Below are 21923 nucleotides of genomic sequence, written 5' to 3'. Positions count from 1 at the left end.
GGGTGTGTGTGTTGCATCACTAGACTTGCCCCTCTCATTCGTCATTGGTCAGGCTTCCATTCCTCCGCTTGATTGGCAAACTGAACTGTGAGTCAGATTGATGTCATTTTACAGCCTGCAGAAAGTCCACTCCTCCTGTCAACTTACACACAAATCTAGATTTGAAACAAATACATATTTGCAGAGGTACATATTGTTTTTAAATCATATGCACCCATCATGCATTACAGGAGGTATCCCCTGTTCAAACTCTGCTCTTCCTGGGAGCTTGCATTCACAAATGGCAACTTCTAGCACTTTTTAATGTGCTAAACAACATTGGATCTTCATTAAATTTTATACAACTGTTCCTCACATATCTACCCACATACCAATGCATTTTCGTTTGTCTAGCTGAAACAGGGAGTCTGTAATATTAATAAACAATGGGGTTTTGCCCCAGAACATCACACAAATTCGAGTTTAGTCTTGAATTAAAGGTACATTTTTTAAATTAAAGCTCTCAAAGTTATACATTTCTGTCATTTGATTACACAGAGTTATCAGTGTTTTTGTAAAATATATATTTTCCTTTCAATTCAGTCCTCAGAGTGTTGAAGTCCGCCTCCAAGACTTGGGTGGGTCAGTCCTCTGGGCAGGCAGGGCTTTGTTGACATTAAACATTTCAGAATTAACATATTCCTTTCAGAGGAAAGGGTCCTTTGTGTGGTCTCTGGGAAGCTCCCAGCCAGTCTGCCTTCTATCAATCAAGAGGTCATGTGAGATTCTAACTCCTGGTGTGAAGCTCTTGAGGTGATAGGGTTTCCCAGGCTTCAGGCCTCTGGGAACAGCATGTGGCTAATTTTTAATTAAAATGCAGCCTTTGAAGTCAGCTGAGTCAAATCCCTTTGTCAGCAACTGCACTCAATTCTCCTGTCAGAGTTTAGACCGCCAGCGCCCCCTTGAGGATTTTGTTGGTACTGCATGCAATTTTGGGATTTTCTTGGATTAATGCATTCTAAACAGGAATGGTTCTTACATGGTAGTAAATCCTTGCTTAACATTGTTTTGATGGGGCTCCTTACAGTAAGATGGTTATGTGGAACCCCACAAAAAGGGTTGAATCTTTAAAGTGGTCCAATGAGTCACGATTTCAGCAACTTTTTGACATCAGTAAAAGTGGATTTTGTTAACAAAGACCTTTCTTTACCCTGGTGGGTGGCAAGTTAGGTAACCATTTTGGTGTGCGCACAACTGCGCAGCTCTCCTGGATTCTGGGATGAAATGATGGGCGGCGACAGCGCATCCCCATCTTTACCCACTCCAATTATTTATTTTTGTTCTGGGGCAAAATGATGGGCAGCGACAGCTTAATCCCCATCTTTACCCCGTCTAATGATTCCACATGGGTCAAAACCCTCCACAAACCCCCCCGCCCGACTGCGCTTTGACTTGAGTCGAGGGGGAGTCGGTTGCAAGGGAGGTTTTGAACCCTGGCGCTGGTATGTCCACATTATCTTCTTCCAATTCTGTAGACGGCACAGTTCAGCATCTTCCTCTCCATCCGGTCAGATCGATCAGTTCTCCTCGCCGGTCCTGATGGGAAGATTGGGCGGTACCCCGGGCCCGTTGCGTCTCTGCTCCCGGTCTCCGGATCGTCCTCCTTGGCCCGTCTCCAGGTCTTCTTTCTCCTAGGACGACAAAGGAAGAGCGGCAATACCTACTCATAGACGTCTTTCCACCACTGTTGAGATAGTGGGGCAGCATATGCATTTTATCATCACGAAACATTACATTCTTATTTTGAAAAAATAAAAACAGTATAACTAAGAGCCAGTTTCATGCAAATCACAATATTTTAGAGACTAGATGTGGTATGTTTTATGGTTGGAACTGAATTAGTCTGAGACAGTACCCGCTAGGATTTCAGAGGATTCCTCCAGTTGTTGCAGAGTGTGCCTGGGATGGCAACATTTCAACTGGTTTATGTGGACCCACTTGTCTTCCCCCTCTGCCGAACCGCCTTTGGGGATGTGGATTTTGTAGGCCACAGGGGAGATCTTGTCGATGATCTCAAAGGGTCCCTTCCATGTAGGCAAAAATTTGCGCTGCTTGGCCTGGTTTCTTTGGAAGTTGTATAGATAGACCCGGTCCCCCACCTGATATTCCTTCCTGGAAGTTTTCAGGTCATAATGGGTCTTCATGCTATCAGCCGATCTTTCTAGATTCCGCTGAGCATAAGCAAAAGCATGTTGGAGGTGTTTCCTTAAATTCTCTACATACTCATGAGTAGTGGAGGCATTTATCAGTGTCTGCTCTTGGGTCCTGTAGAGCAAATGCTGCGGAAGCACCATCTTGCGCCCAGTCATCAACTCAAATGGTGACATTTTGGTTGCAGATGAAGGGGTAGATCTGATAGCCATTAGGACCAGAGGTAATCGGATATCCCAACTTGGCCCAGAATCTGCCACAAACTTCTTTAATATGCTCACAATTGTCCGGTTATATCTCTCTACTGCCCCAGAAGAAGCTGGTCTATAAGCAATATGCAGCTTTCTCTTGACCCCCAGTATCTCCCACATCTTTGTCATTACTTCACTGGTGAAGTGGCTACCTCTGTCTGACTCAATCCTTTGAGGTAGACCAAAACGGGAAAAGATGTGGTTAATCATCAAGGCCGCTGCAGTTTCTGCCTTGCAATTTGGGGCTGGGAGACATTCCACCCACTTGGTAAACAAGCATGTCACGGTCAACATGTACTTATTCCCCCTAGCCGAGCGAATCACAGGGCCTACAAAGTCGATTTGTAAATCTGACCATGGCAGTGTCATTCCCCTCTTTTGTAAAGGCGCCCGGTGTGTGAGGGATGTCGGCTGAAATTGTGCACACACAAGACACCCCTTCAAGTACTGGTCGAGGTCCTGCCCCATGTGTGGCCAGTATGCAACCTCTCTTAAGATTTCCAATGTTGTGTGAAACCCCCTATGACCGGCAGTGGCCGCATCATGGGCGTGACTTAACATCAGGCTTCGGAATGAGGTAGGAACCACCCACTGATCGTGGCCAGCTTTGGATTTCCTTACCAACAAACCGTCTTGGATCCGGAACATTTTGGGACATTTCATCAACACTCTTAGGTCCTCTTTCCCAATGTAATCGGTATCCGTCAGGGGAAAGTTCTCAGGGTCCTCAAGGTGCTGGTAAAATTTACCAATTATTGGATCCCCCTTCTGAGCAGTAATCAAATCAGCATCAGGGGTCTCCTTACTCCATTGTGCAATTGAGAGGTCGTTGTGAGCATTTGTCTGGGACCTAGTGATGGCAGTGACCTGGATTTCCCCCAACAGGGACTCAATCTCAATTAGATCCCCTTGGATGGCCCCGGTTTTGGCCAGCTGATCAGCTAAGTCATTTCCAGTTTTGTCTGGTCCCTCTACTTTGGAATGACCCTTGATCTTTTTCCAGTAGATGGTCATCCCATTCAATGTGACCAGATCATCAATGTTTTGGATCAACTTCCCATGTTTCAAGGGTTTGTTGTTAGCACATAACATGCCTCTGGTTTTCCAATTAACCAGGTGCTCCACGAACCCGTTCCGTACATAATCCGAATCTGTGATTATGACCAGTTCGTGGAGTTGATGCTGGACAGCAGTGAGGATGGCCTGATGCACAGCCATCAATTCTGCCACCTGACTACTTCGGGGACCAATTTTGTATCCAGCGGAGGGTTCTGGGGACTCATTCACCCATGCATTCCCTACGCCAGCCACCAGTTCTTTCTCCCCGTTATTGTCAACATGGTAAGAGCATCCATCCACATAGACAGTGGGCATTCCCTCACACTTGTCCTCTTCAAAGACTTTGTGTGGGGAATTAAGGTATGCCTCCATGTTGTCCTTTATTTTTAGGCTTTCGTCCTCGAGACAGTTTTCTCTCGCACAATCATGCAAGTCAGCCAGACCTTGCGCGAGTGGACTCTTCTTGTTTTGGCCATATCGGACCTCCACAGGAAAGCCTTGCATTGACAGAATCCAGGAAGTAATTCGGGAATTACTCACATTTCCGGCCCGGATTCTGTCACTTTGGAGATATTGCAGAGGCTGGTGTGGAGTCTCCACTATGATGTGTTCCCCCTGGATAAACGGGCGGTAATTCTTCAATGCCCACACCGTTGCCAGGAGTGCCTTCTCACAATCGTTGAATTTTTCCTCCACAGAGGATAAAGTTTTGCTCGCATAGGAGATTACTTTATTGACCTTGTCATGCTTTTGGTATAATACTGCCGTCAAGCACGTATTAGAGAACCCCGTCTCCAGGAAGAACTCCTTGTTTCTGACAGGGTAAGCTAGGCAAGGCGCTTGTGAGAGGCGTCTTTTGAGTTGTTTTACTGCCTCGGATTGTTCTGGACCCCATTCCCACTTGACCCCCCCCTTCAGGAGATGAATCAGGGGTCTGGTGATCTCTGCGTAGCCCTCAATGAACTTTCTGCTGTAATTAGTCAGTCCAAGGAGGCTCCTTAGTTCCCGCAGAGTTGTGGGGTCTTTCAGTTTCTGAAGTGCTTCCACTTTCTTTTCCTGGGGACAGAGACCCTGAGGAGTAATCTCATGCCCCAAGAAATTAACACGGGTTCTACACCACTGTGCTTTCTGAAAGGAAAGTTTTGCTCCGGCGGCCCTCAACTGTGTCAGAACATAACGGATCTCCGCTATGTGTTCCTCAACAGTTGAGCTTTTGATGAGGACATCATCTACATAAGCCAGGTTACCCCTTGCACCCAAGTCAGGCATGGCCTTGTGTAGAAAAATGTTGAATTCATTGCCGGAGTTGAGGTATCCGAAGGGAGTCCGGGTCCAGGTGTACTGCTGGCCCCCAAAGGTAAAAGCCAGCTTGTATTGGTCCTCCCTACTGACAGGCACAGTCCAGTATCCATTGGTCAGGTCTATTGCAGTGAATACCTGTGACCCCTGGATCTGGGCCAGCCCTTGGTCAATGTAGGGCAGAGGCCATCGGGAAGTATGGACCCGTTTGTTGAGCTCCCTAAGGTCGGCGCAGAGTCTCCACTGGCCGTTTGGCTTCAATATCCCCAGCACCGGATTATTGAAGGTGCTGTGGACTGGACGGATTATTCCCCGGGACTCAAGGTTCTTAATTATTTCAGTAAGGGACTCCATTGATGCGAGAGGCAAGCGATATTGCTTCACAAACACAGGAGTCATGCCAGGGTCCGTGGGGATTGTTGTTGTGTGGATGTCAGTGCGACCACAGTCATATGAGTCTACCGCAAAGAGATCTTGGAAATCCAAGAAAACTTGTTTCAACTTTTGCTTTTGTTCCAGAGTCACACAGGCATCAGCTAGGTTGACTCTCTCTTCCACCATCTGCCTGAAGCCTGGAAAGACTTCTGGTTTGGCTATTTCAGCGGCCTCCTCCAGCTGGGTGGAGAAGTCCCTGGTTAGAGTGCTGATTTGGACCGGAGGCTTCAGGTGGGAAAGGCAGCCCTCATGGACCTGGAAAATCACCTCATCCCTCCTGAAGTCACAAGTCACATCTTCCTTACCATAGGGGCAGGAAGTGTACACCAGGAAGTTCCCCCCATGCCGGGTAAAGATCCTGTCTGGTGTTGTATTGTCATCACTGTCACTGTCAAAACAGTCCTTGGGGATTGGTCCTAACAGTTCATTTACTAAGTCGATGGAAAAATGTCGGTCATCAACCGCCATTCCAATAATGGTGCCTGCGGCTAGAGTAATACTCTTTAAGTCGCTGTTATCCACCTCTATTGGAATGGTGTCATGTTCTATGTTGACTAATGGTGTTGGGTTTACCCCCAACCCTTGCTGTTGGAGAGAAGCATTTAGATGTATGTAAGCATCAGGGTTTTTCAACTCTTGTCCCCTTTTAACTTTCACTTCCAGGGAGAATTGTCGGGTCCTTTCTGGGATGGTGACTTCCTCTTTAATCTGAATTTCAACTGCATAAGGTAGTAATTGAGCTGACCTAAATGCTTTTTCTGGATCATCAAAGCCCATGGGATTATCCGCTAATCGGGACCAAGCTTTGAAGTTTATTAGGTCCAAACTAATGGCAAAGCGATTGAGAATGTCACTGCCTAAGTAAAAGGCGGCAGGGACGTCTCGCACGACCCAACAATTGTGGACTATGCTCTTGTTGCCAATGGAGATTTTGAGCATACACCTGCTTGGCAGGAGATGTTTGGAATTAGGTGCTTCCAGGTCCATTTCCCATTTGTCTATCAGTTTGAAGGTGGGAATGGCTGGATCTTTTGGGAGTTGGCGAAACATGGCTTCGCTGATGAAGCTCTTACCGTTGTTCACACACACTCGAGCGAGAACAGAGTCCCCCCCATCATTTAACTGAACAGGGATGAACAACTGCTCTCCAATTTGCTGAATATCAGCCAGGCTTTGAGCTGATTTCACATCTTTCTGGACTATAGGAGTGGGAGTTTCAGATTGTGGATTGGTATAGAATTTCAGAGTGTTTCCTTCCAGCGTGGAGTACCACTTTAGACTGGAAGGAAGGTTGATTTTCAGAAATAGAGAGGACCCCCCATCACCCGTCTGTTGTCCTACTGCTATGACTGTCACGTCTGGAATTTGGTTGTTCTGGAAGTGAAATTCTACTTGGTCAGATTTTTGTTCAACCATGTGGCAGGTGCCGTTTAAACTAACATGGTTGACACTCTGTTTTAATTTTATGGGTCGGCTAGTCTGGGTCCAGAGGACCTTGTTTACGCAATCAATTAGGGGTGACAACCTTCTCAGGAGGTCATTCCCTAGTAAACAAGGGGTGCCCTCTGGGGTCACAACTATGACCGGGTGTTTCAACTTGTGTCGCCCGATCTTAATGTCCAAGTCTGCAGTCCCCTCAACGGGAATTTCCTTCCCGTCAAAGTTCTGCAGTTGTCCAGGAAGAGAGGTGAGAGGAATTTGGTAATTCTCTCCCCTTCCTGCATTCAGTTCATCAAAGGCCCTTCTGGACAGAAGGGTAGCTTGAGATCCAGTGTCCACCAGTGCCGAGATTGTACCCTGCCCCTGTACTTGTACCGGGGCATAATATCTTCCCTCCTTCTCCTCAAGGGGGCACAGATAATGTACATTTTTGGACAACTGGTGGGCTAATTTTCTGGTTTTGGACATCGCTAGCGAAGAGATTTGGGCAGAATTCTGTGGAGAGTCTTGGGAATCTGAAAGAAAAAGTTGGCAACTGGAGATCAGAGCCATTGTGGGTTCCCCTGGCTCCGGTTCTGGGCTGCCCCCCCCTTTTTGGAGGCAGTCCCCAGGATGGGTTTGAACCAGGGGATTTTCTTGCTGTTGGTTCTGGGATGAGATGGTGGGCGGCGGTAGCTCAGTCTCCACATCTCCCCAGTCTGGATTTGCATTCCTAGGGACCCATTTTTCTTTGGGAGGAGTTCCCCCCTCTCTGAAGGAGAAGATCCTTTTCTCAGGATCCTCTGAGGATCCCTCTCCCTCAAATTGGAAGATCTGTACCTCCTCCTCAAACTGAGTCTGTTTGGGTCTTTTGTTTCTCCTACCCCCCCTCTGCTCCTTAGGAGGCAGACTTTCAGGGGCAAGAGATTTTGTTTCCGGTTCCTGGGTTTCCAGGGGCTGTTTACAAGTGAGGAAGGAAGCTTCCTCCAAGGCTTTACACCCCCCTTCCCTTTGTGCCTCCTCCCTGGGAACCGGTGAGTTATCGGGGTGCTGCCCCCGTCATTGTTCTGGAGCACCAGGTCCAGAGTTGGGTGCGTTCTGCGCCGGCACGCTCATCTGAGGGTTCTGCTGAGCCCTCAGTATGTGACCCAGGTCCCGCGCCATGTTTTGAACCTGGCGCTCTAACTGGGAAACCCGCTCAGGCTGATACGGGGCCCTGTTTTCTCCCCTGGGCTGATCCCGGGAAGGGTAGCTGTCCCTCCTCTGGTAATACCCCGGGTTGGGAAGATTTGGGTACCCCTCCACCCTTGGCCTCCCCTCTCCCGGATTCAGTGGTCTGGGCTCAGGGAATTGGGGAAAGAAGGATGGATGGTTTTGGGGCTGGAAGTCGGGTGGATATCTGGGGAAAAAGTCCTGCCCAGGGTTTGGTAAATTTCTGCCCTCCTGTGGGAAGTTTGGAGGGAAGTTCCCTGGGTTAGGTGCTTGTCTGGATCCCCCCCCTTGGGCTGGAGGAGTCCACACATAACCCAGGATGGGTCGATTTCCCTTGTAACGGGGACTTACATAATCAGGAGAGCGAGGGACCCCATTTGTGGGGCTGCCTCCTTGGCTCCCTGTCTGTGACTGACCCGAGGACCTCCTGGGCCTAGCATTATTAGGTGCAGGCAGGTTTTTAGGCCCCCCCATCTCCAAATCCAAAACGGGGGTGACCTTTACCTCTGCCACCTTGGCAGCAGCAGGGGTGCTGTTGGCTTTGGGGTTTTTCTGGGCATTGCTTTTATTTTCTATGGGCTTCTGCACCTCATAGATCCGGGTAGCCTGTTCAATGACCCAGTCTAAAGATCTTTTCTCGTGAAAATCCCTCACGAGCTGGGTCATGATATATTTGGGCAAGGCATGAAAAAATGTATTAACGAATTCTCGACTGTCTGTGCGCACCCTTCTTGTGGTCTGTGCGAAAGCACGCTTTAACTCCTGCACAAATTCTTGTGGGGCCTGATCCTCCCCACATTGCAAATTGTAGGCTGCCTTGCGAGCCTCTTGAGGATTTCTGTGAACAGAAAAATGTTTCAGGATGGCCGCCTTATATGTGGACCATCTTAAATGATTTTGATCCTCCAGCCCCGCAAAGAAACTGGAGTATTCCGGGGAGAATGTCCACTTCACATATTGAATACAGCTTTGGCTGTCCTTCAAATGGAAAGTCTCCATCATTTGTTCAAACAACTCTAAGTGCTCCCAAACAGAATACTTAGCGTTCTTATGGTAAGGCGTGATGACGCTCCTGATCGCCTTAATCTGCTTTAAGGGGTCCTTAAGCAAGGCCCTTTTTGCCTTATTAGCCTTTTTGGTTCGGGTAACCCTTGTCCATTCTTCCTCGGACTCAGAGGCACTGCTCCCAGAGGTTCCCGTCTGTTCTTCCAGGTTTTCCCGGATTCTGCGAGCCTGGGAATGGCTGGCAGAATGTGGGGACCTGGTCTCCTGTGTCCTGCGCAGTTCAGAGGAGTCTTCAGATTCCTCCTTGCTGCCAGGATTTGATGGGTACCCCCTCCACTGACCTAACTGGGCAGAGGTTTTCAGGATGCCCTTAATGGGCCTACTCTCCTGGGGTTCCCCATTGAACTGTACTGTACTTGGGTGCCCATACCCGGATGCCCACCCCTCCATTCCTGAGTGGTTCTGGCCTATGAGCCCCATACTCTTAGCTGGATAGTAATCTGCCATCCCTGTGGCCCTGTGCTCATGTGCGCCAGGGAACATGGGGGTGGCAGAGTCCAGGGACTGAGAGGTATGAGGGCCTCTGGTACTAGGGCTCCTGAGGTTATGCTCCGGAGTTTCCCTTTCCCAGCGAACCTCATCTCTATCCGCCCCTGCTCCCTGTTGCAATGCAAGAGCCTGCATTCGTGCCTTCAGTTCTTCAGTTAAGGCCTTACTGGACTCTATCAGTCTCTCCTGCATCGCTACCTGTTGCTGGAGCCTATCATTGTGTTGACAGAGGGCCTCATTCTCCCTCTGTGCTTCCTGGTTGGTCCTGGAGAACTGGGCCAGTCTTTGCTGCAGGAGGTTTACCTCCTGGGCAATGTCCCTATTGGCCTGCTCCTTTCTTGCTAGAGCATCTTCCACCCTTCTGGTGTGCTCTACCAAGTTCTGGTTTTCTTTTTGGAGATCACCCAGCCCCTGGTGGGCCAGGTGATTTTCTTCCATTTTTCTTTTTAAATGGCAGACTTCCTGGCCTAAGGCGTCTCTTTCCTGACTAAGCGCCTGCATTTGTGCCGCCAGGTCGTCCCTTTGCCTTTGGAAGGCACCAGCTTTCTGGCGCTCCTGATCAAACTCTGCCTGGGTATCCAGGTCTTTCAGAATCAGTTTATTGCTCTCCTCCTTCACTCTATCTAGGTGGCCTTGCAGGGTGACTACCTGCTCAGCACATGCCCTATTGAAGTCTAGCTGTTGCTCCAGCTTTTTCTGGCTTTGCAGTAGGGAGTCCAAACCTTCTTGGTATTCCTTCTGCAAGGCCAGAAATCTGGTATCCTGTTCTACCTTTTCCTTTTGCAGCACATCCATATCCTCCTTTATTTTAGTGATGTACAGTCTGCTGTCATTTTCTGACTCCTGGCTCCTCTGCAGCCTCTGCTCAGAAGAGACCAGGTCAGATTGGACCTTCTCTAACACCATCTGTTGCCTATTTGCCAGATTTTGGCTTTCAGCACATCTATCCTGCATGTCTCCCATATATAGGTACAGGTATGCTGCTATCCTGGCAATCTTGTCGTGCTCATCTTTGGCCTTAGGAGCCATATATAGTTCACTCAGGGCCACGTGTAATGGACCCTGATCTCTATATATATCTGACCCTGTTTCAGTGACCTGTTGCGTGATGGCCTGCAACCAGACTGTTTGGTCCTGGTGAGTCCATTCACCTCTCACAAATAGTTTGTGTAAGAAGTGCTCTCTGGCTATTTTCATATCTACCAAGGTCGTCATTCTAGAGATTGGTCTCTGTCCTGACTTACAGAAGTTAGTATTTTAGTTTTGCAGAACAGAACTTTTCTTGGAGTGTCCCTTTTGAGGAATGCTTCACAGCGTAATGCAGCGTGGTGATCCGACTGGATGTATGTATCCCGTCAGTTAGCACACTGTATTAAGCTGCACAAGTGGTAAATCTAACCCAACGTCTCGGCTCGAGCCCCCACTTTGTAAGAGGATTCAATTCAACACTACAGCTAAGTCAATGCCTAGTCTATAATACTGAATGAAAACCCTTATTGATATATCTTTAGGTCCAGTTCATGCGTTCTGGATGACTACCCCTATATAACACCCCTCTCTTGGAATCCCCCTGACCCCACTGAGCCAAGAAGTAGTTCTGTTTTGCAAGTTTAAAAGATTTATTTGATACTTTAAACAATAGATATATATATGACACTTTATAATAATTTAATAATTGAATATCACACTTAATCTGATATGATACAGATTAACAACAGAGAATCTGGCACTAGCACACTTCTTTATAATTACTAAGGAGTTGAGATGAAATGGATAAGATAGCACACTGGTAAATAGGAACAAAATTATAATGTGGTAGAGGATGCTTTATGTAAGCTCAGGTGGATGCAATATTCAATGAATGCAGTACAGAAAATACTCAATATGATTTCAACCAAACAATGTAATCACTTTTCTCTGGCTATTCACTCCCCCCTCCTTATGCAATGCAAGGAAATGGAAGGAAGCACACAGTTCTCAGAAATGCAATCAATGTAATCAGTTCAATCCAGCAAGCTTAGACAACAGAAAACAGATAGGAGTTTTGAAAACACAGGCCCAAATGCTTTGATATGTGCTAGCAATGGATGAGAAATATGCTGGAAATGCTTTTTAATTCCCTTTCAGAGGTTCAGGGTGAGTGGTATCTAGTTAATATTAGTCCAGGCTCACACTAGCAATGATGCAGGGATAGTTAGCAGGTTAAACGAATTTCTGGCAAATGGAAAGCAAACAGCAGCAGTTTTTACATGTGAAGAAATTGCAAATCGCGGTAAAATTCGCGGATGCGCCGAGCGCTATTACAGAGGAACCACAAGGACTATCTCTATCGTTTTGGGGTCCTATGAAAGCCTAGGATCTCAGCTTCAAAATGAAAGTTACTGCAAGTCTCTAGCACAAACGGTCGCGGAGATATGAGCGATTAAATAAAGGTCGTTTTTGGGTTTGCAAATTTCAAAAGCTCAAAAAGACACGTGCAGCTTGCAACTACGAAATGACAAGTGACAGCTTTCAACTAGAAATGACAGGTGACAGCTAGGAGGCAGTTCTACTTAGGTTAAATAGATTGAATTATATTATTTTAACTAGGAGATTGGTTCTGCACAGTTTCTAGGTACTCACACTATATTCTTGAGTGAAATGGGCCTCATCACGGATCTGGTCAGGGTTTTAGACTGGACTCTGGTCTGGTCTCTAGTTCTGGATAGATTGAAGTCTCTAGTTTGGCTCTCTGGAGGTTGATGGAGGTAAAGTATGGATTTTTCCGGCAGAGCTTCCAGCGGCAGATGGATTTTTGAATGTCTCTATGTGTCCTGACTCTCTGCTTTTATCTGTTTCTTGAGAATGGGTGTGTGTGTTGCATCACTAGACTTGCCCCTCTCATTCGTCATTGGTCAGGCTTCCATTCCTCCGCTTGATTGGCAAACTGAACTGTGAGTCAGATTGATGTCATTTTACAGCCTGCAGAAAGTCCACTCCTCCTGTCAACTTACACACAAATCTAGATTTGAAACAAATACATATTTGCAGAGGTACATATTGTTTTTAAATCATATGCACCCATCATGCATTACAGGAGGTATCCCCTGTTCAAACTCTGCTCTTCCTGGGAGCTTGCATTCACAAATGGCAACTTCTAGCACTTTTTAATGTGCTAAACAACATTGGATCTTCATTAAATTTTATACAACTGTTCCTCACATATCTACCCACATACCAATGCATTTTCGTTTGTCTAGCTGAAACAGGGAGTCTGTAATATTAATAAACAATGGGGTTTTGCCCCAGAACATCACACAAATTCGAGTTTAGTCTTGAATTAAAGGTACATTTTTTAAATTAAAGCTCTCAAAGTTATACATTTCTGTCATTTGATTACACAGAGTTATCAGTGTTTTTGTAAAATATATATTTTCCTTTCAATTCAGTCCTCAGAGTGTTGAAGTCCGCCTCCAAGACTTGGGTGGGTCAGTCCTCTGGGCAGGCAGGGCTTTGTTGACATTAAACGTTTCAGAATTAACATATTCCTTTCAGAGGAAAGGGTCCTTTGTGTGGTCTCTGGGAAGCTCCCAGCCAGTCTGCCTTCTATCAATCAAGAGGTCATGTGAGATTCTAACTCCTGGTGTGAAGCTCTTGAGGTGATAGGGTTTCCCAGGCTTCAGGCCTCTGGGAACAGCATGTGGCTAATTTTTAATTAAAATGCAGCCTTTGAAGTCAGCTGAGTCAAATCCCTTTGTCAGCAACTGCACTCAATTCTCCTGTCAGAGTTTAGACCGCCAGCGCCCCCTTGAGGATTTTGTTGGTACTGCATGCAATTTTGGGATTTTCTTGGATTAATGCATTCTAAACAGGAATGGTTCTTACATGGTAGTAAATCCTTGCTTAACATTGTTTTGATGGGGCTCCTTACAGTAAGATGGTTATGTGGAACCCCACAAAAAGGGTTGAATCTTTAAAGTGGTCCAATGAGTCACGATTTCAGCAACTTTTTGACATCAGTAAAAGTGGATTTTGTTAACAAAGACCTTTCTTTACCCTGGTGGGTGGCAAGTTAGGTAACCATTTTGGTGTGCGCACAACTGCGCAGCTCTCCTGGATTCTGGGATGAAATGATGGGCGGCGACAGCGCATCCCCATCTTTACCCACTCCAATTATTTATTTTTGTTCTGGGGCAAAATGATGGGCAGCGACAGCTTAATCCCCATCTTTACCCCGTCTAATGATTCCACATGGGTCAAAACCCTCCACAGCATACACAGTGAATCCATATCCCTGGTGCCCTCCAATGATGAATTAGGGCTAATCCACCTTACCACTAACAACACCATGAGAAAGTTTGCCTGGGAGAGGAAATCTGTGTGTGTCCATAGCCATCAAATCAAGTGCACAAACCACTGACACAGTCACAGCAAGTGGAAACAACAGTATCATTGTTGCTCTCACAGAAGCACACAAAACCATCAATGAAATCTCCTACTATTTTCACAAGCTCACCACTAAAAAGTGTCCACTCAGATACCCAACAACACAAATGAGAACCCAAGTAGAAAGGCACAGCATATAATGTAAACCAGAACAAAAACTTTTGAGGACTGCTCCGGCTACCCTAGGTATATCTTACCCTTATATAAAGATGGAGTTGCTACTCCATTCCGTGTGAACAATACAGCTCATAAAACATCTACATTTAAATAGCCATTCAGATTGAGAAAGTCTGTTTAAGTTCAAGAAAGATGCCCATCTCATCTCAGCTTTTTCCCTTGAGAGTATGCTCTCGCTGTCCTTGCACATGTAGCAATGCACTTCTATGTAGGATCTGAAACCAGCCTAGACTGCTGAGGTGTGGCATGCAAGCATTCCACAGCCCTGTGTATTTGCATAGCATCAACTGTCTCCCCTAGCAGAATGACTCAGAAGAAAGGAAAACATGCGGTCAGAGCAGATAACACATATCTGTACCCAATGACACTTGCCCTGTGTCCCCCTGAGTGCCATGCAACAACTGCAAGCAATGACTCACCAGCCTCCCATCTCCATATCTCGCTCTTCACTCATGCAGCTGGCCCTGATCACCTCAGAGCAACGCACAGAAACACACCTCACACAGTTACAGCATCCCCCCAACAACACCACCAACATGGCCCCCTAAGTGCCATGCAACAACTGAAAGCAATGACGTGCCAGCCTCCCATCTCCATGTCTCCCCCCGTACCCATGCATCTTGATCTTCTCACCTCAGGACAGCGCACTGAAAAACACCTCACACAGTGACAGCATCCCACCCACAACACCACCACTGTGTGCCAACCTGAATGCCATGCAACAACTGTACTCATTTGCCTCACCATTTTAACCAGGAGTATCAGAGTTGAATTAAATGTCAAAGGGAACTAGACACAAGATGATCTGAATATTCATCTGGCCACATATGTACATTAGACAAATTATTAGCATGTCAAGACCGCTATGGACCACCACAACAGTATCTTCTGCCATCCTCCTGGCCAGGCATAGTGCATCATGTCTTGGGTTCTGCCACACATGCTCATGCAATACCTCCACAACAGAGTGCATGAGAGGTGCAGGTGGCATGCACAGTGCAATGGGATCATGATTGAGCTGGTGTACGCTGGCTCTCAGCTATATAGTGACACAGGCTTTGGTTTGACTCACTAACTTGTACAAGTTGGTCTCTGTCACAAGATGAGTAGGGTGGGTAACCAATATCACTGCAGACCCCTGGCACCATTTGTAGGCCTCCCCACCTTGCAGTGCTATGTGGTCGAGGTACACTGAGGCCAGGCCAACCCAGTTGGTGATCACTCTGGGAGCTGGGGCTTCTTTTCCCTGTCCCTAGCCTGGTGACCCATAAAAGATACTGGGATGGTTGCCAGGGGAGTGTGTTCTGATGGTCAATTACCCTTGGCAACGTGGACATGTCGAAACTGCAGCCAGGGGACAGCTACGTCCTACATGTGAGTGGATAGGCATCTGGCAGCCTTGCTTTTCTCAGACAACCAGGAGCCAGTTACAGCACACCAAAATGGAGGTAATTTGCCCTGTTTTGGCTGGAGGGGATCCACTGTGTTGGGTGGCCAGACTGCCACCTGTGTCAACTCCCACATGTTGATCTCTAGATGGAATCATGCCCTCTTCAACTCAATCTTCAAAACACACTTCATCTGTAACTCACAGTACTTGTTGGATGATGGTCTGACAACCATACTCATCCTTGGATGCAGTCAAGAAATGGCTTAGTGTTGCATTTCCAAGTGCCCGTCTCAGAGTTTACCTTATACCAACATGCCGGTGGACGCTACCAGCCTAGCACCACCTGAGTGACCCAATCTACTGTACACCTCATTTGCTGCACCCGCTGCTGGATGTGTATGCAGTGCTGGGCTCTACCCTCTACGTGTGCTGTTACTGATGGAATCTTGATGAGGTACTTCCTCCGAGCCTAGTAAGATGTGTAGTTTAAACCTCCAACAACCAGATAGCAAATGACAATGCTCTAGGGAAAAAGGCTCGGTTCACCCTTTTGCAAGAAGAACAAGAGCTTTACTTTGTATGCAAAAAGGAAATTGCAACAGGGTATTATAAGTCTGCGGGCGCGGAGCTTCCTCTCTTCTTCAAAGCAAGCAGCACATTATAACTACAAAAATCATCACATGATATACAGTATTCATATCCATGAACACATTCCATTCACACGGAATCAAATGAATCCTGTGACATCGAATCATGTCAATACCTACCCAAATTGTGGCCAATTTGAATGCCTGCTGCTTGTTGTCTCGTGTAGAAGGGATGTGACCAAACAGTTTGGGTTAGACTGCCCCTGCTGGGGTGGGACCAATCCTGATTTGCATATGGTCTTTCTCCTTTAGTAATGGCTTGGCAAGCAAAAACGATGGTCTGGAGGGTTGCCCGGAGCAATGCTAGAGGTTAAAAGTAATTGTAAACCTTCAACCAACTCATCTTTTTTTTGCTGTAGTCACCCAGAGTGGGCTGGGAATTCCCAGACGTGGGACCTGTGCATGATGGACCTATAGACCCAAGCTGCTCCTCACTGATGAGGTCCAACAAGGCCAAAACATATTTGGGGATGCTTGTGGTCTCGTCCAGAAGGAATGTGACCAATCAGTACGGGCTACACTGTCCTTGTTGAGGTGGAACCAAGCCTGATTTACATATGGTCTTTCCCCTTTTGTAATGGCTTGGCAGGTGAAGAACAATGGTCTGGAGGGTTGCCCAGAGCAATATTAGGGGTTAAGATTAATTCTAAACCTTCCAGCCATCACCTCTTTTGTTTTGCTGTAGTTTACCTTGTTGTGGTGGCTGTTTGTCAGGCTCACTCAATTGAAAGGAAACATGATTCACCCCTACCTATGACCACCTTGGTAGGCACGGGAAGTTGACTGGCCAGACATCACTATGTATGTTTGCTGTCATGGGGAGGTGCAAACTGACCAAGCAAAGCTGTAGTGACTGACGCGTCTATCATGTGCCATACTGTTCTAATGCACACATCCCATGAGGTCGGCATCTGCTGGCATGCATTAGCTGCACATTCACCACAGAAATCAATGTAACAGAGCCAGCCATCAAATGGGACATCACTTATTCAGTGAGCCATTTGCACTGCCACCGTTCTAGCCATGTGTACAAACAAGTGAATGGCTCACTCATTTAGACAAGCATGTGCCACTGGCTGGATCCTCACAGTAGATGCACCTGCCTGAGCATAACAATGGGGCTGCCTTCACCTTCCTTGGGCTGATCTGAAAGCCCTCATGGTCTTCTGTGGGACAGAAGCAAGAGAGCATACGAAGCCCCAACACTTGGGGGTGGAAATGTCAACCACATATGCACTGGCAGACCAGCCTGCACTGGGGGAGGTGGTGAAATGGGAGAAGCTGGCCTTATGCACAACTGAGGGTCATGTTGCGTGCCACCACCAGTGTGGTGACAGCAGGGGTTGGCACCCCACAGAACGGTCATTCTGAACATGTGCACATACGCGCTTGGCGGTGTTGGTTGAACAGCTTTGCTGAGAATGCTGTCCCTCGGGCGAACAACATCCAACCTGTCCACTCTGAACTGGCCACAAGTGAGGTTCCAGGATGCTCATCTGCTGCTCTGCCTGTAGGGGAAGACACCCATGTAAGGGGGCCCACCTGAGGTAGCATGTCCTTGACACAGTCTCAAGGTGGGAGGAATCCTTTTCCTAATAATGTGGCCATGAATGAGAGCCCTCATGCCAAAATGGGGAAGGTTTTATGGGTCCCCCAGCCAGAGATACAGTTCATTAACAGGGATCAAAGAGGGAGGCACTGTGTCCTCCCTCTGGCAACAACAGGAAAGTCACACCCAAGTTTACCTCAGGCCCTCTGGAGACTGGAGTTAGTCTGCCCTGCCCTGGACTGCTGGCACAAGGCAGGGCATGTATGTCTGGCACACCCACTGGCAGATTGTCTGGGGCCTCTGGGTTACCCTTGCATGCAGGGGGGTGAAAGGGAGGAGGAGAAGGCCATCTGCTAAAGCGAACTCCTCAGCTTCTCATCCTCCAACCCACTTGTCAACACACCACAGCAGGCAACCCAGAAATAGACCCAGGTTCCCGGTGGTGGCACTCTCTGTCTATAGTTACATTCATGCATGTCCACATTTTTTAAAACACTCCCTTTACTTGTTTTCAATATTCATTTTAAACACCCCTTATGCCGGAAATCAAGGACACAGTTAAACAATTACACTACCCTTATGCTTGGTAATGTCTTATCTTCAAAGAGACAACCGGAAATCTCTTAATACTGGCCTACAGTCTGTACAGCAAAGGTCACTGTTTCAAATAAGCATCTTGTGAATAAAATGTGCATGCAGGCAATACATTGTTAACACACAGATTACACGTTAATAAATTAGACACATCACAGGTAAGGTAGTATGGTTAGGTTTTTAAAAAACAGGTTAATATGTGGAAGGTGTTCACAGTTCAGTATACACAGCATGATGGGCTTCAGAATGCTAATGACCCATTACCAATGAGCTGTGACTTCACAGAGAAGGGGGACATTTGCATTTAACACTTGTGTCTGGTCCAGCCTCCAGCCCATGAACAAATAAAGACTTGAAAGAAACCGACCAGCTGAATGACCTGCTCAGGAGCTAGCCTGCTCATACAGAAAAAACATAGTTTTGGTTAGTATGTCACAGAGACAGACCTCTGTGTTTTACACTTCAAAAAGACACCCTTGTATGCATTTTCATGGGCGAGTATGCATACCACCCAGCAGTTTAAGTGCCACCACCAGGCTTAAGTCCTCAATCGCCATGCATTAAAGTCTGTGGTACCCTCACTCCAGACTCTACCACAGCCAACTACAAACACTGTTGGACACAGTAGTAGATGTACAAGTCATCACTGCCCAGCTGTCGCTTCCCTCTCAATCAGGAGGGTGCGGGAATCATAGAGTGTGGTGCAAAGGCGTACAGGGAGAACATATGAACAGAAGCTCTGGGAAGGGGATGATGTTTCACATGCATGTGCCCAAAACATACAGTTCAGTCACTCACAGTGCAATATTTAAATATATGAACAACAATTTTGAAAACAAAAGTTATGCAATACATTGAAGATGACAAAACATACAGAAAAGCAACAGTAAACAACACATGACTTGTATGTATAACACAGGAAACAGTTGGTAGGGGTTCACATGGGCCAGTTAACGCACATCAAGATGGTCCAAGTGTGCTAAATTGGTCCTGTGGTGTGCAGGGATACATAAGGGCAGGCAGCCCTGCCGTCTTTGTGCAAATGAGCTGATGTATAGCTATTGGCCAGGCACCAGGCTGGCCAAATCAAGCTGGACTCCTGAAAACCATAAGAAGCATGACATGCAGTAGAACACTGCAATGGACCTGCAGGGTGCCTCTAGCAGGGCAATCTGGGCTAGGACATTGCATGGGGTGTGGCCGTTGTCCGGCGTGGTGAAGGAAGGAACAGGGTCTGTAGTGCCGTTTGGAAGAAAGAGTGGTCCTCCACTTGGCGGATGCTGAGTGGGAGGGAGTTTCTGAGTGTGGAAGCCTTTTCAGAGAATGACGTACCTACGATGATAGTAAATTTAGGGAAGGGAACAAAAGGAGTAGTGCAGAGCCTGATGTGAGGAGTATGCTGTGTCGGTAGCCTGTGAGTCAGTGTTGGAGAATGTCAAGGCACATCTCATGGATGGCCCAGTTGGTGATGCAAATGGCCCTGAAAGTGGTGCATCGGACAATGGGAAGCCAGTGGAGCAGCCAGAGTGTAGGAGTCATGTATACCGTGGGTTTGTGTGCAAGGATGAGGCAGACTGTGTTGTGCTGAAATAGTTGTATCTTTCTGAGCTGATAAGCAGGGGCACCCACATAAATGGAATAAGAGCAGTCTTTGCGGGAGTGGATGATAGCCATCATTGCCATGACTCGGTGAGGGAAGGCTAGGCAAGGGAAGGATAATGTAAGGATGTGGAGGTGTATATGGCAGGATCTACAAGCATTTTCAATGTGGCGAAAGTGTGTTATGTCAGAATACATGGTGCATCCCAGGTTCTTAACTGAGCTGGATGCTGTGGGATTGCCATCTAAGGAGCACAGCTAGGGATTGATTCCGCTTCCACCAGGATTTCGGAGGAAGTGGTTAGCTGTCAGGCAGTGGTTTGAAATCAGTGCAGTCCGAAGTAAGGTCACGATGGGGAGTAGCCAAGGTCTTGTGGACCTAGGTAGGATGTGGGTGTCCACTACATAGTTGTAGCAGGAAATGGTATTTAGTGAATAAGGGTAGGGAGGGGCTCAGGCACTGGTTGAAGAGTAAGTAGATAGGGAGTCCCTCTGAAGGACCATGTTGGAGACAGTGTAGCGGGGTGAAAGAAGAAAGGTGATAGGAAGAAGATTTGTGTACGGTCAAGAGGGTAAGAGGTGACCCATCTTAATGCTGCATCCATAATGCCTACAGAGAGGATGCCGCTGTTGATGGTGTCAAAGGCTGCCAATGGATCAAGGAGGATAAGTGCAGCAAAGCCTTCTGAGTCTGCTGTCCTTTGTGGAAGTGCAACCAGAAACCCAAACCACATGCGTGGATGATCAAGGGGACATGCAGACATACAGACATAGTGATAGTCACCATTACCAAATCAAATGATCCATGCAAACCCTATGTGTGCAACTGCATGCTACTATTGCAGTGTAAACCTCACCAGCCATGAACATGATTGACAGTGCACAGCCATACCTGCTGGCAGAGTTTTTCTGCTGTGATTCCCTCACCACCTCCACCTAACACTGTGCCCCCGCATTGGTGATTGGAAGTCCAGTGTTCAGCAGAGGGTATGTGGACTAGGGTGGAAAAAAGGTGCTGTGTGGACCTTCCAGGGAGTGCAGGAACTGGATGAGGCAAAATACTTGCAACAATATAGGACGATGGATTGAGCAGCCAAAGGAGCCATTCATGCAGACTGCACATGTTTAGATCAATGTAAATTGCTATCTGCACCTGTATGTGTGAGGCTGTTGCAGTCCACTTTATCATGGCAGTTGACTCCACTGCGCATGGCTGCATGTCCAGTCCCCTACTCAAGAAGGCGTCGAGAGGCCAATGGCACATTACTGAAGGTGAAAAAAAGATAAAAGTTAAAGTGTCCATCTTGGACAGGGGTAACTCAAAATATGTTCACCCTGGAAGGGAGAGGGGTGTGTCCACATTACTGGAAAAAAAAGTCAACAGAAATAAAAATCAAATCATACCCCCTCGATAGACTCATGTACATCAGGGCACAGGTGGTAGAGATAATGTGGGTGGTCTGGGACTGCCAGATTGTGGTAGATACTCAGGTGGTGGTGGGGGTAGTGGTGTATCCTGTCCATGCAGTGCCAAACCTGGTCTTCATTGGATAGAGCATGTGTGATGCAGATGAAGGCATGAGTAACCCAATGTTAGAGAGGTCACAATGAACTTCCTCCCGAGTGGCCACAGAGTCTGCATGTGTACTCACTTGTGACACATCAGAGTTCTGGAGGAGCATCTGCCTCCAGGTGTCCATCTCCAGGTGGATGTGGGACCTTGTAGCCAAAAGCTTATCATGTAGTGAACGTCCAATGCTCTCCATCTCACAGCGATGGAAGGTTCAAGACTTCAACATCTACATCCGAAGGCCTTTTTCTGTGCCACCGCATCTCGATGCAGGGAATCCGTCTGCTGGATTTTGATGTTGGCATCCATGCCCAGTTTGTGAGAGAACCTTGAAGAATGCATCTACAGCTGCTGACAGTCATGGGAGTCCAAATGCTGTGCATCCCATGCATCTGGTGAGGAGATGTTCTCAGCCAGGCGACAGATGACCATGGTCATCTTCTGCATGACCTCACCATGTCGGATGGTCTCTGAAGCATCTGCTGCTCCCACTGCGATGGATCATCATGCACATGTCCAACATGTGTGCGGGCCTGATGGTAGTGGGATCCGG

This window comes from Ambystoma mexicanum, chromosome 2p (assembly GCF_040938575.1).
Source record: "Ambystoma mexicanum isolate Mex_15411 chromosome 2p, UKY_AmexF1_1, whole genome shotgun sequence".
Lineage (NCBI taxonomy): Eukaryota > Metazoa > Chordata > Amphibia > Caudata > Ambystomatidae > Ambystoma > Ambystoma mexicanum.
The sequence above is the reverse complement of the archived record's forward strand: the minus strand, read 5'-3'. Positions refer to the sequence as shown.